The sequence below is a fragment of the Macadamia integrifolia genome, chromosome 7 (assembly GCF_013358625.1).
Source record: "Macadamia integrifolia cultivar HAES 741 chromosome 7, SCU_Mint_v3, whole genome shotgun sequence".
NCBI classification, from domain to species: Eukaryota; Viridiplantae; Streptophyta; class Magnoliopsida; order Proteales; family Proteaceae; genus Macadamia; species Macadamia integrifolia.
Window position 1 is genome coordinate 14327792 of NC_056563.1, and position 24702 is coordinate 14352493.

Consider the following 24702-nt stretch of genomic DNA (forward strand, 5'->3'; position numbering starts at 1 on the left):
ATGTTTCTCTTGTCCCATTTTTTAATCGCTTGGTAAACAAAAAGAAGACTGCTTCCATGGATAAAATTTTAGAAGTCTTCAAAAAGGTAAAAGTGAACATCCTTCTTTTGGATGCTATATCCTAGATCCCCGCCTATGCAAAGGTACTGAAATATTTGTGTACTCATAAACGCATCACTAGTGTGCCCAAAAAGGCGTTCTTAGCTGGTAACATTAGTTCCATAATTACTCAGTCTATAGCAGGAACGTATAAAGATCCAGAGAGCCCTACTATAACTTGTGTTATAGGCAACACCTACATTGAGCATGCCTTACTTGACCTTGGTGCAAGTGTGAATCTTTTACCTTACATGTGTACAAGCAACTAGGATTGGGAGAATTGAAAGCCACTAGAACTACTCTTCAGTTGGCAAATAGGTTTGCTAAGATTCCTAAAGGGATGGTTGACGATGTCTTACTAAAGGTGGGGAAATTTATTTTCCCTGTTGATTTCATTGTGTTAGATACCAAGTCCTTCTCAACCAAGGATGAGATCCTAATAATTCTAAAAAGACTATTCCTGGCTACCAGTAATGCATTAATCAATTACCGGAATGGTTTCCTAAGGTTATCTTTTGGCAACCAAACTGTTGAGTTTAACATGTTTAGGATAGGCAAGCAGCCACATATGGAAGAAGAGATCAATATGCTTGAGGATTGGCAAGTTCTTTTGTTTTTTATTCAGTCTTTTATTTTTATTGTTTAAGCAATTGAAGTTGTAATTTTCAAGTTCTACTTCTAGGCTTAGTTTTAGGTGACAAGAACAAGCTATGGAGCATGTCTTTCAAGTTCAATTTTTTTCTTCAAATTTGTTTTCCCTAGTATTAGAAATTTCAGATTTGGTTTATTCCAGATCTGATTTTTAGAACTGGTAGTATCTCAAATCGATCAAGATTTGAATTCAAGGGTTGAAGTTCAAGTAAGTAGGCTCCTTTAGTAGTCTTCTCACCCCCCTCTCATTCCCTCTTTTGACTATCCTTTCTTTCTTAATTTAGAATTTTAATTTCAGTCATTACATTATCGCTTTCATTTTCCCCCAAGGTTTATGGCTAGTGTATGTGTTGGCTTTGCCCCTCCTAGCCATAGAACCATCATTTTATTATTTTTTTTTATTTTAATTGTCTCCCTTTCCCTAGAGCCAAGTAGAGTAACCCTTGTAAAAGTGACTCTCTGGTCAAGTAGGGAAGCTCATATTATAATGCATCCCTCAGGCTAAGTAAAGAAACCTACTTATGAGTCTTTCTCTGGCTTTATCCCCTTTCTTTTACTTTATTTTTATTTCAGCATTTTTTTCCTTCATTGGTTTTTGATTGCATGGGTGTTTATTTTCAGTTATTTATTTAATTAATTTTAATTACATGGCTTACATATCTAAATTCTTAGATGACGAATGGTTAGGATGTTATTTTAGATACATTTGTTTAAGACGGTAGTTAAAATTAGATTACAACCATTAATCGGTTCACTTTCGGATTATTAAAAGAAGCAAAAAAATAAAGTGATTGCTCTCCCTGTGTTTGACCCGTAGCTTCACTGATCCGTACACTTGCAGTTATATTTTAAAATCTCAAACAATAGCCCCCAATAGTTCGGAGGGCTTAGGGTTCCACTGACGACGTCCGTTGGGGGTCCCATGTGACTTCCCTCATCTTCCCATCGACCGTCTTACATGGAGTTCGAACAACTTCTGTTCGTGGAACCTACCTGTCCATTAGTCAGTTGCTGGCCTTGGATGCTACCTATTGGCTGGTAGAGCAGTAAGTGGTCCTCCTTCGAGCAAGGTTGACCTGAATTGGCAGAGAAAGCTGTAAAACATATTATTAGTTTGTAACAATTGGATTTATAGGTTATTTAACTATGCATTAGTGGCTGAGGCCTTGGTGTTTAGCTGAGTAATTAGTGGAGGTGGAGGAAAGGCCACTCCTGTCAATGGAACTTGACAATTCTCCTGTTGGTAGGTTTCTCCCTACTCCAGATGGGACATGCCCATATAGGGCATTGTAGACACCCAATTTTGTCACCCAACCCCAAAACACTCCCTACAACCCTAGAAACTCTAGAAACCCTAGGCGAAAGAAAAGAAGGGTCTAATTATGATATCACATTTATGAAGGAATCCGATCCAAAGTGACCATATGGATGGATAGTACTTGGAATCATGATTCCAACACATATAGTGCATCAAAATCAGACAATCGGATCTCCCATAATCATCATCGAAAGATAGAACCCATCAAAACCCTTGGATCAAAATCGTAGAATATTCTATTGAATATTCCTGCACCCCACCATCCCCACACACACACCTATGCATAGCCCTCCCCTAGCCCCCACGCAGCCCGCGCGCACCAGCCCCCTCAGCCCAACGCGCGCCAACCCCCATGGCCTAACCCCCCCTCAGCCCAACGTAGCCCCCACCCCCTGTGCGCCCCCACCCACATAGCTCATGGCCTCGCCTGCCTTGCCCGTAGCCCCATGCCCTATGCATGCCCCCACTTGTGTACCCAGTGCCCAGTGCACATTTCCACTAGCATACCCTACGCCCTACACCCCATTGGTTGAAAATCCCCTTTTCACACCATTGGTCCCAAAAACCTATAAATACCCCCTCCCTCACTTCCAGCACACTTGGGCCACACTTGGGGGACACTTGAAAGCTCCCTTCTCCTCTCCCTTGGTGGTTACCCTCACACTTGGTGAACACACTTCCCCCTACTTAGGAGTTCTTCCCTTGGCTTGTATGGCCACCCTCTAGCTCTTCCCTTACCTCACATGGCCACCCACTAGCCCCTCCTTTACCTAGTGTGGCACCCTCATAGCACATTCCTTGACCTACCTAGTCCTTCTCAAGCCTTCCCTAGCCGAAGCCATGCCGGAGTGTTGCCCAAACCCTAGCCAGGAAGTAGCTTTCCCTAGCCAAAGCTCTGTCAAAACCCTAATCCCAGAAGTAGCCTTCCCTAGCTAAAGCTCTGCCGAAAACCTAAACCCAGAAGTAGCCTTCCCTGGCCGAAGCTCTGTCGAAACCTTAACCAAGAAGTTGCCTTCCCTAGTCGAAGCTCTGCCGAAACCCTAATCCTAGAAGTAGCCTTCTCTAGCTGAAGCTCTACCAAAACCCTAATCCAGAACCAGCCTTCCCAAGTTGTAGACACCAAATTTTGTCACCCTCCTCTAGCTATGATGAAATACGGATCTTGGATGCAACTTCCAACTTTCGATCAATAGAGATGATGATTGACTAAGAAAACCTAGAAACATTCCCCACCTACCTGGAAACCCTAGAAACCCACGCACAGGAGAAAAGAGGGTCCAAATTTGACTTTTTACATACGAAGGAATTTCGTTAAAAATGATCGTACATATGGATAATGCTCAAAAAAACAATTTTGATGATATATGGCACGTCAAAATCGGATCGTCAGATCTCACACAATCGTCCCTGAAAAGTTAAAATTTCCCATACGTATGCCGCACACACTGGCAAGCTTCTTGGAAACCTAGAAAAATTCCCTACCTACCCAAATACCCTAACTTCATCTCCTATCTGAAAACCCTGGAAGCCCCCACGCTAGAGAAAAGAGGTTCTAAATTTAACTTTTTATATACAAAGGAATCTGGTCAAGATGGCCATATAGATGGATACTACTCGGAAATACGATTCCGATCATATATGGCATGTCAAAATCGAACTGTCGGATCTCCCACAATTGTCACCAGAAAATTTCATGTTCGCATGCACGCTGTGCACAGACCTGCCCACACGCATACTAGGCAAATAAGCCAGTAGGCCAGCCCACATGCATGTTGTGTGTGTTGGCTTGCTAGCCAATAGCCCCACACACAGCCCTGCCCGTGCCCCCGCTGGCTGCTGCCATTGCCCTTGCACAGCCCTGCCCACACCCCCATTGGTTCCACCACCCTGTGGCCAGTTGCTTAATCTCCTGTGTAGTCACGAGTAATGGGCAAGGAAGTCACCCCCTTAATCTCGTAGCCACAGGTATATCAAAAGGATCACGTACCTTGCGTATATAGATCCTATCAAGGAAGCCTTATCAGTCATATTGCATCCACTGCAAACTCGTATCATGTAGGAAATAGATGGAGGATGCTAGGAATGCGACAAGCTGATATGTAGAATTTGTTTATGGTCTTGAAATGGAATATTCCTATGATATATTCTAGTCATAAAGAAATGCTCTCCTAAGTGGGTTTTGGATAAAAGGGGTCCTTCCTCCTTAGAAATGAAATATGGATGATTTGGCATACACGATCCGGGCTGACTTTTGTTAAAGTCCCTTAAAATGCCAAATTATCTAAAAGACTTGAGGAAACTAGGAGGAAGGTCATCTAGTGGGATAAGATTAAGGAAAGCATGACTTTATTGGTAAAGAATGTATTAATAGGGATGTTCTGGTCAAGCCATTTGTATGAATCTCCCGCTATAGCATTGAGTGGACTAGGGGCATCAACCCCTGTCCACTCCCTACCACCAAGTGGACTAACTTTGGATGGATCATTGGTTGTTAATCTAGTGAATGTGAGAACAAGGGGTTGGAAATTCAAGAATCCCAAAATAAACCATTTTTGGTTCAGGCACAATTCTACACCTCAAGTATTCTCCACGGTCCATTTGGATACATCAGGGTAATCAGTTAACTCGCCTAAGTCTAGTGTCACCCTCATCATCTCTCCGAGATTGTCTACCTCCAAGTGATTATAGCCCAGTTAGCATGGATCCACACAACCCTGAATCACCTAAGCAAGCATGGGTCCATCTCGTAGAGACTTTGCAGACAAAGATGGCCGAATTCAAGAGAGGGATAGCTCAGATATTGCATGCACTGCAGAATCCTCCCAGAGCTGATCCCAGGACTAAACTAGCACCGACTATAGCAGATTCGGAACAAAATGGAGCTATAGGTTATCGTGGGAACTCTTCCCGAGTTGACTCAGGAGAACCAGAGCAAGTTAGGCCAACCGGTCAGAGAGGAGTCTCACCTACCCGTCACATGGTCAATGAGGAACCTACTCCAGGGTCCCTCCTCCCAGGGTAGTCATTAAAGATGAAGAAGAGGGATTTGTAGCGCACATCCGAATGGAAGCTTCAGAAATGGACAGAGAATGGAAAGTTAGGGAGCAATTGGGAAATTTGAAAAATATGCTCCGAGAAATTAAAAAGTTCAGAAAGACAAACAGTGGTTTCAGATGAAATGAGTTTCTTTTCAGGGGTAAGGATTCCCGAGAAATTCAAGTGGCAGACCGACAGGTTTGATGGGTCAGGAGACCCCAAAGCTCATCTCAAAGTCTTCCTTAGCATCGCCAAGTCATGGAAACTTACAGACAACTAGATGGGGCAAGCCTTCATGTTAACCTTATCAGGACCTGCACTAAGATGGCTTACGCAGTTAGAGACGCCCAAACTCAAAATTAAATAACAATAGTGAAAGCCTTCACCAAGCAGTACTCCTATAATATCGAGGTGGATGTGGAATGTCGGGAGCCAGAGACATTGAGATAGAAGCCTAGAGAAGGATTCACACCCTTCTTGATGAGATTTAGGGATAAGGCTGCCAAGATGGCAGATTGGCCTTCAGAAGCAGACATGTGGAGATGTTGATTGAGAACTTATTAAAGCCTTAGTATGATGTCCTCTACCACCAACATCTACAGACTTTTGATGCCCTAATAGCAACCGACACACATATGGAAACGAATCCTAAGGGAAGCTCAGTATCAAGGATCTTTCCAAGATGTAGGGAAGAATACCCGAGTCGGATGTGGAAAGGATCTGAAAACTAATATGGTGAGTGCAGTTCTGTAGTCAATCTCACCAACCACTTCTTCACAGCCATTTGTAATATAAGCAGATGCACCCTCTCAGAAGGCCCCTTGTCCAAGAAGGCAGTTTTCGGGTTTGAGAATGCCAGTGACAACAGTATATGAGAAGTTAAAGAAACAAGGATTGCTAGGGATAGTGGCTCCAAGAGTGATCAGCAACCCTCGTCCAGCTTGGTATAGGGATCATGAATATTGTGCTTACCACACTCAGAAGGGGCACAACACTGAAAGATGCTTGGGTTTGCAATATGCAATTCAGGACTTGGTAGACAACAGAACCATTGAAGTCAAGGTGAAGCAACCTCCCAATGTCAATACCAATCCACTCCCTGATCATGTGAACAATCTACATGATGAAGCCACAAAGATTGATCCCACTCAACTCATTGTACTCAGAGCTCGGAAGAATCACATGAATGCCCGTGCTAATAGGAAAATCATGAATCTAAGGGCCAGAGCCATGAGGACCCCCAAAAGAAGAGGATCATCAGAAGATCGAACTCACGCCATTCATCCTTCCTCATCAATAGAAGAATCCACCGTGCTATATTAACAACCTCCACCGTACCTCCCACCTTCACTATATTATCAGCCTTCGCCATATCATCAACCTTCCCCCCACCATCAAGGAGAAGGAATTCCTTCATCCTATCACCCCCAATCTACATATATTACCTCTCACATTACATCATCTTCATACCATCCCACTTCGTAGCCCTCATCACTTTCATACCAATCCCATTCTCAAGGATCAGTATATAACCCAAAAGAAGGATGGATGGACGTGTACGATTGGAAGGACATGCTTGCACTACCAGACTCCCGAAAGATGACTTCATCAATAGGGTCAGTGAATACATTAGGGGAAGACCAGGAGGGTGATCCCACTTCTCTAATTCAATCTACTATATCTTCAGAGGACAATCCAGAGGCAATCGAAGAGATTACAAATGATCTTTTCAGAGCGGTAACCGTATTGGCCATAGGAAAACAAATCAAAGAGCACACCTCCCTAACCCACATAAGGAGTGACACATAGGATGATAAATCAGGTCTGATCCAACTTCAAACTAGTGATGTCAAGTCTAACCCTGTGGAAATCTTCCGGTCTGTATAGTCTGAATACTATGAGCGTTTGGATGCAGGAGAATTTGATGGTCAAGAGGAATTTGATGGAGAACCAAGTGAGGGGGAAATCAATGAAGGAGAGGATGATGATGAAGATGATGAGGACAAGAATGAGGATGAGAATGATGGAGATGACTCTAATTCTCAAGAGGATGATGAGTATCCAAACTGAGATGACTACCAAGGGCCTTAGTACAATGATAATGATGATGAGTCGGAATATTACTTACTAGATCACGAGACATGTTTCTTAATCTATGCTATCGGTGGTGATGACCTAATAGTTGATCCGACAGATGCCATTCAATCTTCCCTCTACATAGGAGGAGATGATTCTACATCAGATTCAGAAAATAATGAGGAATCTAGAGAGCCAACACAAGTTTATATGGACGAACGGGACTCCGCATTAAAAATGGAAGAAAAGATGTGTGAAGTGTACTCGAACACATTGAGGATGCAGGAAAGAGTAGAAGAAATTGACAACATGCTAGGTGAACTATCAGTGATCATTACTACCTTAAGCAGTCAGATGATCTGGAGAAAATAGGGCCAGACAACACATTCACAAAGGCAATAGACATTGCATTCCAACAGCTTTCTAATGCAGTCAAAAAGTTACGAGCTAGAGCTATGGATATTTATGGAGGACCTCAACTTCCCACCCCACGCAGGAAGGGAGAATCAGAAGAAGAGGATGATCCCATGGTAGGGATAATCACCATAACAAATAGTGATGATGAAGATTGTTATCCCATAGAGATTATTGTAAAGAAACCTGTCAATGTGATTGAAACCAAAAGTAGAAGAGACTATAAGAGCAAGGCTCTAGCAGTGGAACAGTCAGGGACCAGTGAGGCCGAAACCAATAGCTTGAAAAGAGAACATGAGAATCCGGTCCTAGCTCAACTCAAGAAGTCCCAGGCTAATATCTCAATTTGGGGATTGTTGATGGCATCCCCCACACACCGTGAAGCAGTTTTGAAATCTCTCACCAATGTATAGGTGCCAATCAAAATAAATTCGACACATCTTGTAAATATAGTAGGGGCAACCTATGCAATACAATCCTTGATGTTCTCAAATTCAGAGCTTCCCAAAGGGGTCCAGCACAATCGAGCTCTCCACATCATGGTAGAATGCCTTAGCAAGGTGGTTCCCCAGGTTATTGTTGACAACGGGTCCGCTTTGAATGTGCTTACCAATGAGATCGACGAAGAGTATTGGCATCAACCTAGACGAAATGAGGCCGACTACCCAAACCATACGGGCATATGACAATACCAAGAGGAAAATCCTTGGCATCCTTACCCTTGCCATAAAGATTGGCCCGACAAAGTTTGATATTGATTTCCAAGTCATTGATATACCGACAGATTTTAACATGCTCTTGGGAAGGCCTTGGTTGCAGTCTAGTCTCCATAAAAAAAATGAAGTTCATTTATGAAGGAAAGGTGATCACGGTAGCCGGAGATCCCGAGGCGGTTAACACCTTAGCCAATATTGGAAATGGAGAAGAACAAGACCAGGAAGTTCAACTAAGTGGCTTTGAATTAGATACAACTTGTGCAACCATTGCCAAAGAAGTTCCAAAGGAGGAAATCCTGGCTAACTATGAAGCCATCTGGATTCCACCAGTGAATCAAATAATGAAGAATTTTCAATATTTTCCTAGCATGGGGCTAGGGAAATATCATCAGGGAGTTCCAAAGCAACCTAGTTTGGCAATGGACAAAGGAAAGAATGGTCTCGGGTACACTCCTCCCACCACCAAGGGGTAGAAAGTGTTGAGGATGACTAGGAATATCTATGTCTCTTACTACCCTACTCTTAATGGGTATTTTATAAAAGAATGAGAGGATTCCCCTTTCTACAAAAATGTGGAGCCATGGTTTGATGAAACCGCTGTAAAGATGCAACCAGGATTTGAAGAATTTTTCCAAGACTAGTTTAACTGGGTGACTCATGAAGTGGAACAACAGAAAATGCTAGTCAAAGAAAGTGATCAAGACAATTGCATCACCAGGATAGCAAAAATTGCACGGATTGAGAATGGGTCTTCCTCTGCTGACCCTACAACATTGATCTGATCAAAGGAGGCACCAAATCCTCGAGTCTTCCTAAAAAGAGAATGGGAAAAGAAGATAAGACTCACCTAAAGTCTACCGTTTCCCATTGATTTGAAAAGCTACATTTGCTCCCTCCTACAAGAACCAAGTGCCCGAGAGCTACATGAGCTCAAGCCTCATCCTTTCAGAGGAAGAAGTGTGTATGCAAAGCAAAGAAGAGCACAAAGAATGATGTTTTGCATGTACTATGCCCAAATCAACTGCAATAGGAAGGTCCGTGAAGGTGGTCAAAGATGTGACCGAGGCATCGGGATGGCATCCCTCAACAGGCTTGAAAGGATGGACTTTATAAAAATAGGATTGAGCAGTCTCCACCAATCCTCACCCCTTAAAAATTTTGGTTTTCGAGGACATGAGTTTGATCAACTAGTATTTTTGAAGAAGGCACCTATCCAGAAGAACCGATGCACCATTGAAGAAATAGCAGCAACTTTTTTAGAAGGAGAAGAAAGCCCTTTGACACACCTCCTCATCCATCGAGCCATCGAACCACTCCTGAACTGGACAAGAATTGGAGAAAACTTCAAGTTTGCTCATGTTATTGAGTCAACTAGCCTGAATACCCCTGGCGAAAGCATCAAGCCAGTTATCAAATCTGTAGTCAAGTCTATTGTTTTTGATTTCGTGTTGGCCTCCCCTCTCGAGGACAGTCAAGAACCCTTGTATGTCGAGTCTGTTACTCCTTCTTTCATGAATGAAATTTCTAATTCTGAGTATGACTTGCCTCCTTTTTCTGATGATGATCTTAATAAGTATCAAGAATCAATAAAATAATGCAAACCAAAGAAAGCCCAACCAATCTATGAGGATACTCGAGTTATTAATCTAGGAATCAATTAATGCCTTCGAGAGGTAAAAATTAGCACTACCCTTGATGACGAAGAAGTAAAAATAGATGATTAGTCTTCTAAAGAAATTTAATGTGGTCTTTGCTTGGTCTTATGAGGATATGCCTAGTATCGACCCCAACATCATGCAGCATCGATTGTCGAATTACCCTGGGGCAAAGCCGGTAAAGTAGAAGCTCCGAAGAATGATCTAGAATGGAGCGAAAAGATCAAAGAAGAGGTTGTGAAGCAGTGGAATGCAGGGTTTCTATAAGTAGTGAAATACCCCCAATGGTTGGCCAACATAGTACCAGTACCGAAGAAAGATGGCAAGGTACGAATGTACGTGGACTTCCGCGATCTTAACAAAGTAAGCCCTAAAGATGATTTACCATTACCTCTCATTGATGTATTAGTGGATAGCACGGCGGGGCATGCTTTGTTATCATTTATGGATGGATTCTTCAGATACAACCAAATAAGTATGCACCCAGAAGGTCGTGAGAAGATAGCCTTCACTACTCCATAGGGAACCTATTGTTACAAGGTGATGCCTTCTGGACTGAAGAACACTGGGGCAACATATCAGAGAGCAGCTACGACCATGTTACATGATATGATGAACAAAGATGCGGAGGTCTATGTGGATGATATGATACTGAAGTCAAAAGACCGACAAGGGCATATTCCCACGCTAAGGCGATTCTTTGAAAGAATCAAGAAGTATCAGCTAAAGTTGAATCCTCAGAAGTGTGTATTCGGGGCAACAGTAGGAAATTTGTTAGGTTTCTTGGTAAGTGAAAGAGGCATTGAAGTCGACCCTATCAAGATCAAGGCAATTCAGGAAATGCCCACACCTCGAACTAAGAAGCAAATATGAGGATTTTTGGGTCACATCTAGTATATTAGTAGATTTATAGCTCAGTTGACTACAATCTGTGAACCAATTTTCAAGCTTCTGAAGAAGGATCAGCCCACAGAATGGAATGACAAATGCCAACAAGCTTTTGATAAAATCAAAGGATACCTCATGAACCCACCAGTATTGACACCGCCGGTGGAAGGAGAACCACTTCTCTTGTACTTATCCGTGGGAGAATATTCCATGGGCTCTTTGCTAGCATAGAAAGAGACGAAAGAAGGGGCAAAGCATGCCATATATTACCTTAGTAACAAGTTCCTAAAATATGAGACACAGTACACATCTTTGGAAAGAACTTGTGTGGTGTTGATTTGGGCAACAAAAAGGTTACGACATTACATGGTTTCCTATCCGATGCACTTGATCTCAAGGATGGATCCCATCAAATACCTCTTCGAGAAACCAGTCCTAATAGGAAGGATGGCCCATTGGTTGCTTTTGCTATCAGAGTTTGACATCACCTACGTTACTCAGAAATCTATTAAGGAGCAGGCCATAGCTGATCATTTGGCTGCCCACCCCACAGAAGATGGAAGATCCTTGGATGATGCCCTTCCTGATGAAGGAATCACAACAATAGAGGAAAAAGACACAATTAATAAATGGCAGTTATTCTTTGATGGAGCAGCCAATCAGAGGGGATGTGGTATGGGAATATTGCTTGTCACTCCTAAAGGCCTTTACTTGCCTTCATCATTCTGCCTCGATTTCCCCTGTACCAACAATATTTCCGAATATGAAGCTTGTGCTTTGGGCCTCAAAACTGCTTTGACTATTAGAGCGAAAAGGATCAAGGTTTACGGTGATTCATCCATCGTCATCTGCCAGACACAGGGAAAGTGGAAAACTAGAAATGAAAAGTTGAAGCTATATCAAGAACATCTAGAAGAGGTGGTTGAACACTTCGAGAAGATCTCAGTCGAATACTTCCAGAGAGATAATAACAGGTTTGTTGATGCCCTTCAACCTTGGCTTCTATGGTAGAATGCAACCCTATGGCTAGGGTCTGACCATTCTTAGTGGAACAAAGAAGCAGGCCTATTTATCAGAAATCGATAAACTCTCTCACTATGGATGGTCGATCTTAGTTCACTCACATCGTGGATTTCATCAGGAAAAGGAAGTATCCAGTTGAAGCAACTAACAGAGAAAAAAAATTTCTAAGGAGATATGCCACCTAGTTTATTCGTCAAGAGGATTTGTTCTACAAGAGATCCTATGAAAGAATATAGTTATTGTGCGTGGACGAGAAGCAAGCCGCAACCATCATAGAGGAAATTTATCAAGGTCTTTGTGGACCCCACATGAATGCGAAGATCTTATCTAAGAAGAACCTTAGGCTAGGATATTACTGGAACACAATGGAAGCGGATTGTGTGGACTTTGTCAAGAAATGCCACAAGTGCCAGATATTTGCTAACATTATACATATCCCGCCAACAGAGTTGCATTCGCTCAGTTCAGTTTGGCCATTCTCCATTTGGGGGATCGATATCATTGGAAAGATCAACCCCAAAGCATCCAATGGTCATGAGTTCATCTTGGTAGCCATTGATTATTTCACCAAGTGGGTAGAAGCTCAGTTATATGCGGTCCTCACATCTACTAAGGAAGCCAAATTCATTCAAGAAAATATCATTTCTTGATATGGAGTAGCTCAAGAATTGATATCAGATTACAGATCCCATTTCTGGGCCAGGACTAACAAAATCTGCATAAAGTTTGATAGCAGAAGGTATCGCTCTACCACTTATAGGCCACAGACCAATGGGGCAGTAGAAACAGCCAATAAAAACAACAAAATCATCCTACAAAAAATGGCAAAAACACGCAAGGATTGGGTTGATAAGTAACCCCTTGCCTTATGGGCATACCAGACTTCTGTACGATCCTCGATGGGGGTAACCCCTTTCTCTTTGGTATATGGGGTTGAGGCGGTTCTACCCGTGGAAATCCTTGTACCATCTCTATGGGTGCTTCTTGATAGTCTGCTACAAGAAGGAGAGTGAGTGAAGGCTAGACATGGCGAGCTCAATTTTCTCAATGAAAGGCGTATGAAAGCCATGGATAATCTGAAGAAATATCAACTGAGAATGGCTAGGGCCTTTAACAAGAATGTGAAGCCCCGCCACATAGAAGAGGGTAAACTTATTCTTTGAGAACAAAGAGCCCCAATTCATGACCCAAGAGAAAAATTTAGGCCCAACTAGAGTGGCCCTTTCACTGTCAAAGAGATTTTACTAGGCAAAGCTGTGAAACTCATAGACCACAACGATGAAGAAATACCTAGACTGGTCAACATGGATCAACTCAAGAAATATTATGTTTAAAAGGGTGAATATCCTGAACTACGTCAAACCTGATTCCTTTCAAGGGATATGTAGGCAACTTGACATGTGCAAGTGCGGTCTCAACCATCTAAAGGCAATAAATTGGTTCCTCTATTAACAATCAAAGTATCTTAAAAGATCATAGTTTGTGTTCTCCAAGAATTGTCATTTGGCATGCAAGGCCATTAGGTATCTGTCATTCACCTATGGTCCGTCAAACTCTTATCCAGGATTCCATCCCCTAAAAGAAAATTGCCACCCAGCACTAGTTTATCAAGGAAGGTTTACTCCCCATCCTTGATTAGTCAAAAAAAAAAAGAGCTTGATGCAACAGTGGTAAAGGCTTATTTGAGTCATTAGCTAATGAGTAATGCTTTGATAAATCATCATATCCCTTTTGTTTGTAATGGTTTCAGGACAAGTGATGAGCTCGTTAGATGAGTCGTTGAGGAAATGGACCTTAGACATGAACATGAGGGCGCCAGGATTACTGGAATCCACCAATGTGTCATTTCTTTATCAAACCACGTGTGTGAAATTACATCACAAATTACTCAGGCTGGTGCTTCAACACTGGGATGCCAACCTGCATGTATTTCGGTTTGGATTAGTAGAGATCTACCCAACTCTTGAAGAATTCCGAGTTCGTATGTTATCTCCACCCAAAGGTAGGTTGTTCTAACCACCTTTGAAGAAAGATTATTCAAAGGAAATTCAGGACTTCTTCGAATGGAAAGAAGAGGAAATGAAGTAATACGTCAGGTATGAGAAGATTGACATTCTGAAGGTGGCCCAGATCTTCGCCCAATATCTACTAATGGGAGGAATCCATCAATAGAGATCACAGGATGCTTATTTACTTTGCAAGATAGCTCACTATGTTCTCCAAACTCTTGGGCGTGGTGCACTGCCTGTTATGGTTGAGGTGGTAAAATAGTTGAAGAAAGGAGGTGACAATCATCCCTACGGTTCTTATAGAAAATTCAAGGGATTCGATGACATGATCCATGGCCATAGATTCATACTAGATCATTATCAAGGGAGTCCTGCTATTTTTCAAATTTGTCTCCTCAAGAAACTGAAGTTAACTAAGCCATTAAAAGAAGGCCTGCTCGGAGCTCTTTGCTACCAGGATAAGAGGAAAGTTCTGAAATTCAACCTTATCACTGACTCGGAGAAGTACCTGCAGGAAAAGACTGGGCAAGTTATTGAATGGAGATACCCAGAGGGAGCCACAAGAATATTTTCAGATGAAGACCTGAGGCTACAATTACGTCAGGTTGATGGATTGACTCCCACATCCTTTTATTTACCTACGTACATCGGCCAGCAATATGGGCTCGAGGTGATGGACCCAGAAGAGTCAGTGAACTTTCACCCACCTCAAGAATTGTCTCCCCCACCTTATTACTTACCTATCCTGTCTATGGTAGGGAAATTGTTCCTCTTTCCATGTAATTGGTAATAGAATGAGGAAATATTTGGATTTTGGTGTTATCCTAATTATTCCAATTATGACTTGAGTTGTGGAATTGATTGAGCTTAAACATTGCAAACCACAAACGGAAAAGTTTCTCTTTATATCAAAGATAGATTTTCATTCATAAGATACCAAAATAAAAGGGGGAGGGAAAAAGAAAAAGAAAAAAATATGCATGTATTTACACTTGCAGGAACTACAGGAACAGGTCCCTAAGAAGTAAAGTCATCATCTGAACCATACTCGGCATCACCCTCAAGGAATACCAGGGAATTCGCTGATGCTAGTCCAGTCTACTCTAGCCTCTGTGTCATATCCTAAATCAGTGCATCCTGCTATGTTATTTCCTGCTCGTAGGAGTTGACTTGGCTCTCCAAGGTGACAATCCTTCCATCCTAAGGAATATAGGAAAGGATCAAGAAGAAGAATAATGAAAGAAAAAGGGCAAAAAGAAAAAAGGTGAAAGTAGGATATACCTTGGCAATGATAACCTCACACAAGCTATAATGCATCCTCCTGATCTCATAATAGACTTCCGAAGACACCTAAGAAAGAGCATACCAGCCAAAGGAAGTCAAAAGTCAATTGAAAGATGATTAGATACTCACATAGTCAAAAGGAATGGGCAGCCCGAGGGAACCATCTACATCTGTTCCCCGCTCTAGAAGATGAGGGAGGCTAGGATTGATCGCGTTGGGATAACACCAAGCTGGGAAGCCACAAAAGGGAATATTGGCTATTCTGAGAGCTCCCCCCGCACTAGTAGAGGGTCCATCTTACGAAGGATCAACAGCACTGACATGCGAGTGAGCAGTAAAAGGATCTACACGTCGTGTTCTCCCCTGAAAGAACATCAGTCATAACCAAAGCAAAAAGAAGTTGAAGCATGAAGGGAACACTCAAGAAAGGGCAACCTACCACTAGACCATTAGGACCAAGAGGGGTGCATACTGTCTTCTCCTCCAAAAAGGCCCTATAGTCCCTATCCCTGTCGAGAAATGATTCATCCCATATTCCATCAGCCAGACTCTCAATTTAGTCAGCGGAGATGATCTCTGGGCAACGCATGGTAGGTGGAGGAAGACAGGGCGAGAGAAGTGACTTGAGATCAGACCACTGGGGTGTGACTCTCTCTCCCAGGTACCAAATATGGCCCCATATGCCTCCGAATAGGACTTAGTTCTCAGATAAGCACCTAGCTAAGATAACTTCGTCAGAGTCTGGAAATATGAGAGACTGGAACGGCCTCCAAGTGACCTACAAATCCAAGGAAAAGTAAGTACAACATAGGATAAATGGAATTTTAGTGTCAAATGTGGCATACCTCAGTAAGACCGCTCAGAAGAGAACGACCAGTGGTCCCTGGAGGATGGCGTCGGCCCCTAAGCATAAGACTGTGCCCCGACCTTGTAGCTATGGGGAAGGAAAATGCCTGAGGATCCCTCAGTTTGGGAGCTGTAATCTCTAGGTTTTCAAAGCACCAAGGCTATTTTAAAAAAGATCAAAGTAAGGAAATGCAATCCAAATGAATGAAAGGAAATAGGTACAAGAATGAAAATTACCTGAAGGATGTAGCCCGCTCCTCTGAGACCTCGGTCTCCATATGACAATAGGTCTAGGGTCCGCAAGAGGTAAGCATAGGCGGCCCCACCCTAATCCTAAGAATCTACCTCCTGAAGATCACGGAAGAAGAACACCAGGCAGATATCTACTCCCCCTCGAAGGTCACTAAAAAGACACTGACCTACAGCAAACAACAAGAAAGAATAGGTCACTTGGGCCTTGTTGCTAGGGTTTACCCACGGGTTAGTTCTCCACCATTGTGCACTGATATCCCCAAGATGGAAATGTGTCTGATTAGCCGCAATGGTAACAGTTGTCAAGTCCATAAACTTCCTGGCTATCGGTGTCTCCGAAAGGGTTGTGGGTCTACACCCAAATGGAACGTTGTAGACACCCAATTTTGCCACCCTCCTCTGGCTATGATGAAAGAGGGATCTTGGACGTGACTTCCAACTTTCGACCAATAGAGATGCTGATGGAAACAATCCCCTACCCAAAACCTTGGAAATCCCTACATGGGAGAGAGGAAGGTCTAATTTTAACTTTTCAAATATGAAGGAATCTAGTCAAGATGACCATACAGATGAATAGTGCTTGAAAATACGACTTCGACGATATATGATATGCCAAAATCAGACTGACAGATCTCCAACAATCCCTAAAAAATCACACCTTCCTGTACATATGCCACGCACACGGACAGTCCCACTGAAAACATGAAAAAATCCCTCACCTGACCCAAACACCCTAAAATTCATCCCCTACCTACCCAGATAACCCCAAAACACTCCCAAGTCTGAAACCCCAGAAATCCCCGCCTGGGAGGGAAGGGGGCCAATTTTGGATTTTGTATATGAAGAAATCTGGTCAAGATGACGGTGCAGATGGATAGTGCTCAAAAATACTATTCTGATGATATATGGTATGCCAAAATTAGACAAACGGATCTCTTGCAATCATTCTCAAAAAATCACATTTTTTTCACACGTATGTCATGCACATCGGCTACCCAACTAGCCGGCCCAGCCAAGCCAACCAGCCCAGCTGGGCCGCACACCTGTGCGCCGCCCTATCACACTCTATGCGTGGCCCTACCACACGCTGTGCGCTATCCTGCCACATGCTGTGCACGGCCCTGCCGCACGCTGTGCGTGGGTCTACTGCACGTTGTGTGCGGGCCTACCACACTCTGTGTGCGGACCTACAGTACGTTGTGTGTGGGCCTACCGCACACTGTGTGCGAGCCTGCCACATGTTGTGCGTGGCCCCTCGCACATTGTGAGCGGCCCTACTGCATAGTGTGTAGGCACCATTCGCACAGTGTGCAAGCCCTAGCCGCGCACCATGCACACTGTACCCACACACCATGCACACATGGCCCACACACAGTACACACTATGCCCGAACAACGTGCACATGGCCCACACACTGTGTACATTGCCCGCACATCCATATATTCGCGCACCCGTGACATCACTAGCACCCCCAGCAAAACCTTCTCTCTCCTTCTGCTTTTCAAAAAATTATCTTTTCTAACAAAACCTTATCTCTCCTCTAGCTTTTCCAAAAATTACCTTTTTTGGAAAAACTTTCTCTCTCCTCCTGCTTTTTTGAAAACTACTTTTTTTGACTAAACTTTCTCTCTCCTCCCATTTTTTTGAAAATCACATTTTTTCAAGTTGAAATTTCTCTCTCCTCCCATTTATTTCTGAAAATCCCCTTTACCCACTGGACAAAAGCCCTCCTCACCCATTTTTTCCTTCAACCTCCCCATTTACCCATTGGAAAAAAATGTTATCTCTTCACTTTAGGTAAAAGCGCCCCTTTTCGTCCATTGGATAAAAGGATTCCCCCTCTCCTACTTGGTTGAAAAAAACTATAAATACGCCCTCCCTTAGAAAAAGGACACCAACAGACACCTGAATCCCTTTCAGAGTGAAATTTTCCTCCCCTCCCCCTCTTGATTTTCTTCTGATCTTCGGAGTGATCTTCGTCAAGATCTGAAAACTCATTCAGATCTTCGAAGTGTTCTTCGGGATGTTGAAGATCTTCAATCCAAATTCTAAGTTAGATCCAGTTTTTAGCTAAAAACAGTATGTTCTTGAGCCACCTCCCTTGAATGTTCCTGAGTGTTCTTGAGATAGAAACCCCCCCTTTCTGAGGTTCTTCAGGTCTACAAAGTGATCTTTGTTGAGATCTGAAACTCTGTTCGGATCTTCAAAGTGTTCTTTAGGACATTGGAGTTCTTTAATCCATTTTTAGGTCAGCCCATTTTTTTTTTCAGAAATAGCCTTTCCTAGCCGAACCTCTGTCCGAGTGTCCCTAGAATATTTTCAGAAATAGCCATTCTCAGCGAAAGCTCTATTAAAGTGCCACCTCAGCCTAGGACTCCCTTAGCCTATCCCGAGCAGAAACTATGCCAGAGTGCCACCTCATCCCAAGCCCGAAAATAGCCTTTCCTAGTCAAACCTCTGTTCAAGTGTCCTTGGAATCTTTCCAGAAATAGCCATTCCCAGTGGAAGCTCTGCCGAAGTGCCACATCAGCCTAGCCCTCCCATAGCCCATCCCCAGCAGAAGCTCTGCCAAAGTGCCACCTCATTCCAAGCCCAAAAATAGCCTTTCCTAGCCCAACCTCTGTCCGAGTGTCCTTGGATTCTTTTCAGAAATAGCCATTCCCAGTAGAAGCTCTACCGAAGTGCCACCTCAGCCTAGCCCTCCCTTAGCCTATCCTCAGTGGAAGCTCTACCGGAGTGCCACTTCATCCCAAACCAAGAAATAGGCTTCCCTAGCCGAAGCTTTGTCTAGATCCAAAGCCAAAAATAGCCCTCCCTAAGCCTAAGCTCTATCCGAATCCAAATCCGAAAGTAATCGTTCCCAGCCGAAACTCTGTCCGGATACCATCATAATTAGCATCTCTCAAGAAAGGAAGTTGGAGGTCAAGACCATCTTCCCCTGAGCCAGGAGAACATGAAAGACAGTCCAAGCCGATACCAATTAGGGGCCCACCCCTCTTAACCCGAAATAGGGGCCAAATTCAGGTATAATCTCTCTCCGCATTTAAGCCATCCCCAAATAGAAAGTTGAATTGGACTCTGGAGGCATCAATAGTAGTAATATTTTTTATTTTCATAAGGATAAGGTGGTCATTTTATCCCCTCTCTCGAAATAGCGGCATAAGTGCCACGCTCCACTATAAAGTTCTTTTCTCCGGCATGATTTATCATCAACAAACACCCATAGGTTAACATGATATATTTCAAAAATGAAAAAAAAAAAAAGGTATTATTTATTAGATTTTAAAGTGAGTGTGTAGGAAATGTTCCTACCCCGAGTCTATAGGAAATATATTTATGTTTAATTATTAAATAAATAAACCAGAGAGATAAATAAATCGAATAATAAATAAATAAATGAAGCAAAGATACAGAAGCCTCTGGTTTTGTGTTTCATTTCTTTCCAAACTTCCCATGGAGGGAGGGCTCTTCTGCTACTAGCTGGACTTGCCACAAGTGGGCCTTGTTTTAGTGTATATAATAGTTTGAATTNATTTTGCCATGGATAAGTACAAGAGAAGTGGTTTACCTTCCATCGGCGGTGTCAATACTGGTGGGTTCATGAGATATCCTTTGATTTTGTCAAAATCTTGTTGGCATTGGTCATTCCATTCCATGGGCTGATCCTTCTTCAGCTGTTTGAAAATTGGCTCATAGATGGCAGTCAATTGAGCTATGAATTTGCTAATATACTAGATGTGACCCAAAAATCCTCGCATTTGCTTCGCAGTCTAGGGTGTGGGCATTTCTTGAATTGCCTTGATCTTGATAGGGTTGACTTCAATGCCTCTTTCACTTACCAATAAACCTAACAACTTTTCTGTTGTTGCCCCGAATTCACACTTCTGAGGATTCAACTTTAGCTGATACTTCTTGATTCTTTCAAAGAATCACCTTAGCATTGGAACATGCCCCTACTAATCTTTTGACTTCACTATCATGTCATCAATATAGACTTCCACATCTTTGTTCATCATGTCATGCAATATAGCCGTCGTTGCTCTCTAATAAGTTGCCCCGATGTTCTTCAATCCAAAAGGCATCATGTTGTAACAATAGGTTCCCCATGGAGTGGTGAAGGCTATTTTCTCATAATCCTCTGGGTGCCTGCTTATTTGGTTGTATCCCGAGAATCCATCCATAAATGATAACAAAGCATGCCCAACTGTGTTATCCACCAATACATCAATGTGAGGTAATGGGAAGTCATCTTTAGGGCTCACTTTGTTAAGATCTCGGAAGTCCATGCACATTCATACCTTACCATCTTTCTTCAATACTAGTATAATATTGGTCAACCATTAGAGGTATTTCACCGCTTGTAGAAACCCTGCATTCCATTGCTTCACAACTTCTTCTCTTATCTTTTCACTCCATTCTGGATGCATTCTTCAGAGCTTCTGCTTTACCAATTTTTCCCGAGTGTAAGTCGACAATCAATGTTGTACAATGTTGGGGTCGATACCAAGCATATCCTCAAAAGACCAAGCAAAGACCTCGGCAAATTCTTTCAAAAGACTAATCATCTATTTTGCTTCTTCATCATCAAGGGTAGTGCCAATTTTTACCTCTCAAAGGCATTGGTCGGTTCCTAGATTAATAATCCGAGTATCCTTACAGATGGGTTGGGATTTCTTTGGTTTGCATTGTTTTATTGAGTCTTGATATTTATTAAGATCATCATCAGAAAAAGGAGGCAAGTCATACTCGGAATAAAAAATTTCATTCATGAAAGAAGGAGTAACAGACTCGACAGACAAGGACTCTAGACTCTCCTTGAGAGGGGAGGCCAACGTGAAATCATAAACAATAGGCTCAACTATAGACTTGATAACTAGCTTGATGCTTTCGCCAGGGGTATTCAGGATGGTTGACATAGTAGCATGAGCAAACTTGAATTTTTCTCCAATGATTGTCTAGTTCAAGAGTGGTTCAGTGGCTTGATGGATGAGGAGGTGTCTTCTCCTTCTAGGAAAGTTGCTACTATTTCTTTAATGGCCTAATGGTTCTTCTGGATGGATGTCTGCTTCTTCACAAATACCAATTGATCAACCTCATGCTCTTGGAAGCTAAACTTTTTGAGGGGTGAAGATTGGTGGAGACTACTCTATATTTTTTCTATAAAGTCCATCTTTTCAAGCCTATTGAGTGATGCCATCCTGGTGCCTCGGTCACATTTTTTACCACCTTCATAGACCTTCCCATTGCAATTGATTTTGGCACAGTACATGCAAACCATCATTCTTTGTGCTCTTCTTTGCTTTGCATATGCACTTCTTCCTTTGAAAGGATGAGGCTTGAGCTCATATAGTTCTTGGGCTCTTGGTTCTTATAGGAGGAAGCAAATGTAACCTTTTAAATCAATGGGAAGTGGTAGACTCTAGGTGAGCCTTATCTTCTTTTCCCATTCTCTTTTCAAGAGGACTCGAGGAATCGGTGCCTCCTTTGATCAGATCAATGTTGTAGGGTCACCAGAGGAAGACCCAATCTCAATCAGTGCAATTTTGACTATCCCAGTGATGCAACTATCTTGATCACTTTCTTTGACTAGCATTTGCTATTGTTCCACTTCATGAGTCACCCAGTCCAACTCGTCTTGGAAAAATACTTCAAATCCTGATTACCTCTTTGCGGCGGTTTCATCAAACCAAGGCTCCTCATTTCTATAAAAAGGGAAATCATCTCCTTCTTTTACAAAATACCCATTAAGAGTAGAGTAGTAAGAGATGGATATCTTCCTAGTCATCCTCAGCACTTTCTATCCCTTGGTGATCGGAAGAGTGTACCCAAGATCATTCTTTCCTTTGTTCACTGCTAAACTAGGCTGCTTTGGAACTCTTTGATGATATTCCCTAGCCCCATGCTAGGAAAATATTACATATTCTTCATCATATGATTCACCAGTAGAATCCAGATGGCTTCAAGTTAGTCAGGATTTCCTCCTTTGAAACTTCTTTGACAATAGCTACACAAGTTGCATCTAATTCAAAACCACTTAGTTGAACTTTCTAGTTTTGTTCTTCTCCATTTTCAATATTGGCCCAGGTGTTAACCATTTTGGGATCCTCGGCTACCGTAATCACCTTTCCTTCATGAATGAACTTCATTTTTTTAAGGAGACTAGAGGACATTGCCTTCGCATGATGCAACCAAGGCCTTCCCAAGAGTATGTTAAAAGTTGTCGATATATTGATGACTTGGAAGTCAATATCAAACTTCATTGGGCCAATCTTTACGGAAAGGGTAAGGATGCCAAGGATCTTCCTCTTGGTATTGTCATATGCCTGTATGGTTTGGGTAGTCGGCCTCATTTCTTCTAGGTTGATGCCAATACTCTTTGCCGGCCTCAAGGGTAGCACATTCAAAGTGGACCCGTTGTCAACATGAACTTGAGGAAATACCTTTCAAGACGTTCTACCGTGATGTGGAGAGCTCAATTGTGCTGGACTCCTTTGGGAAGCTCTGAATCTGAGAATGTCAAGGATTGCACCACATATGTTGCCCTCACTATATGCACTAGATGTGCCAGATTTATCTTGATTGGCACCTATACATTAGTGAGGGACTTCAAAACTGCTTCACGGTGTGTGGGGGTGGCCATCAATAGTCCCCAAATTGAGATATTAGCCTAGAAATTCTTGAGTTTGCCCAAGACTGGGTTCTCTGGTTCTTTCTTTGAGCTGCTGGTTCCGGCCTCACCAGTCCTTGACTGTTCTATTGGGGACTCATTTTTGGGGCAAGACCAACAAAATTTGCACAAACCAATGGGACAATAGAAGCAGCCAGTAAAAACATTAAAGTCATCCAACAAAAAATGGTGCAAATACATAAGGATTGGGCGGATAAGTTACCCTTTGCCTTGTGGGCATATCAGACCTCTGTACAATCCTCGACAGTGGCACTCCATTTTCTTTGGTGTATGAGGTTGAAGTGGTGCTACCCATAGAAATCTTAGTGCCATCATTAAGTGTACTCTTGGATAGTCAGCTACCTGAAGGAGATGGGTGAAGGCCAGACATGACGAGCTCAACTTTCTTGACAAAAGGCGTATGAAGGCCATGGATAATCTGAAGAAATATCAACTGAGAATGGCAAGAGCCTTTAACAAGAAAGTGAAGCCCCGATTCAGGACCCAAGAGGAAAATTCAGGCCCAACTTGAGTGGCCCATTCACTATCAAAGAGATTCTACCAGGCAAGGCTATGAAACTCATAGACCATAATGGGGAAGAAACACCTGGGCTGGTCAACATGGATCAACTCAAGAGATACTATGTCTGATAGGGCGAATGACCTAAAATACATCATACTTGATTCCTTTTGAGGGATACGTAGGAAACTTGACATGTGCAAGTGCAGTCTCAACCATCTCAAGACAATAAATTGGTTCCTAAATTAATAATCAAGGTATGTTAAAAGGTCATCATAGTTTGTGTCCCTCAAGAATCGCCATTTGGCATACAAGGCCATTAGGTATCAAGCATTCACCTATTGTCCATCAAACTCTTATCCAAGATTTCATCCCCTAAAAGAAAATTGTCACCCGGCACTAGTTTATGAAGTCTAGTTTATTCCCCATCCTTAATTGGTAAAAAAAAAAAAAAAAAAAAAAAAAAAGAGAACTTGATGCAACTATGGTAAAGGCTTATTTGAGTCATTAGCTAATGAGTAATGCTTTGATAAATCATCATATCTCTTTTGTTTGTGATGGTTTTAAGAAAATTCATGAGCTCGTTGGGTAAGACATTGAGAAAATGGACCTTTGACATGAACATGAGGGCACCAGTATTGCTGGAATCCATGACTGTGTCCTTTCTCGATCAGATCGGGAGTGTGAAATTACATCACCAATTACTCCGGTAGGTGCCTCAACACTGGGATGCCAAGCTGCAAGTAATTCGATTTGGATTAGTAGAGATCTGCCCAACTCTGGAGGAATTTTAAGTTTGTATGTTTTCTCCACCCAAAGGCAAGTTATTCCAACCATCTTTGAAGAAAAATTATTTAGAGGAAATTCAAGACTTCTTCGGATGGAAAGAAGAGGAAGTGAAGCAATTCGTCAGGTATGGGAAGATTGACATTCTAAAGGTGGCCTAGATCTTCACCCAATATCTACCAATGGGAGGAATCCATCAACAGAGATCACAAGAAGCTTATTTACTTTGCATAATAGCTCACTATGTTCTCCGAACTCCAGGGCGTGGTGCACCACCTGTTCTGATTGAGGTGGTAAAATAATTAAAGAAAGGAAGTGACATCATCCCTAAGGTTCTTACAGAAACATTCAAGGGATTCAATGACATGAGCCATGGAAATAGATTTGGATTAGACCATTATCAAGGGAGTCCTACTATTTTCAAATTTGGCTCCTCAAGAAACTGAAGTTAACTAAGTCATT

The 24702-nt window shown here is 42.4% G+C and overlaps 1 pseudogene; it reads right to left on the minus strand.

Moving 5' to 3' along the window:
- LOC122084767 overlaps nt 1-24702 on the minus strand; it is a 135322-nt pseudogene that overhangs the window by 20611 nt on the left and 90009 nt on the right.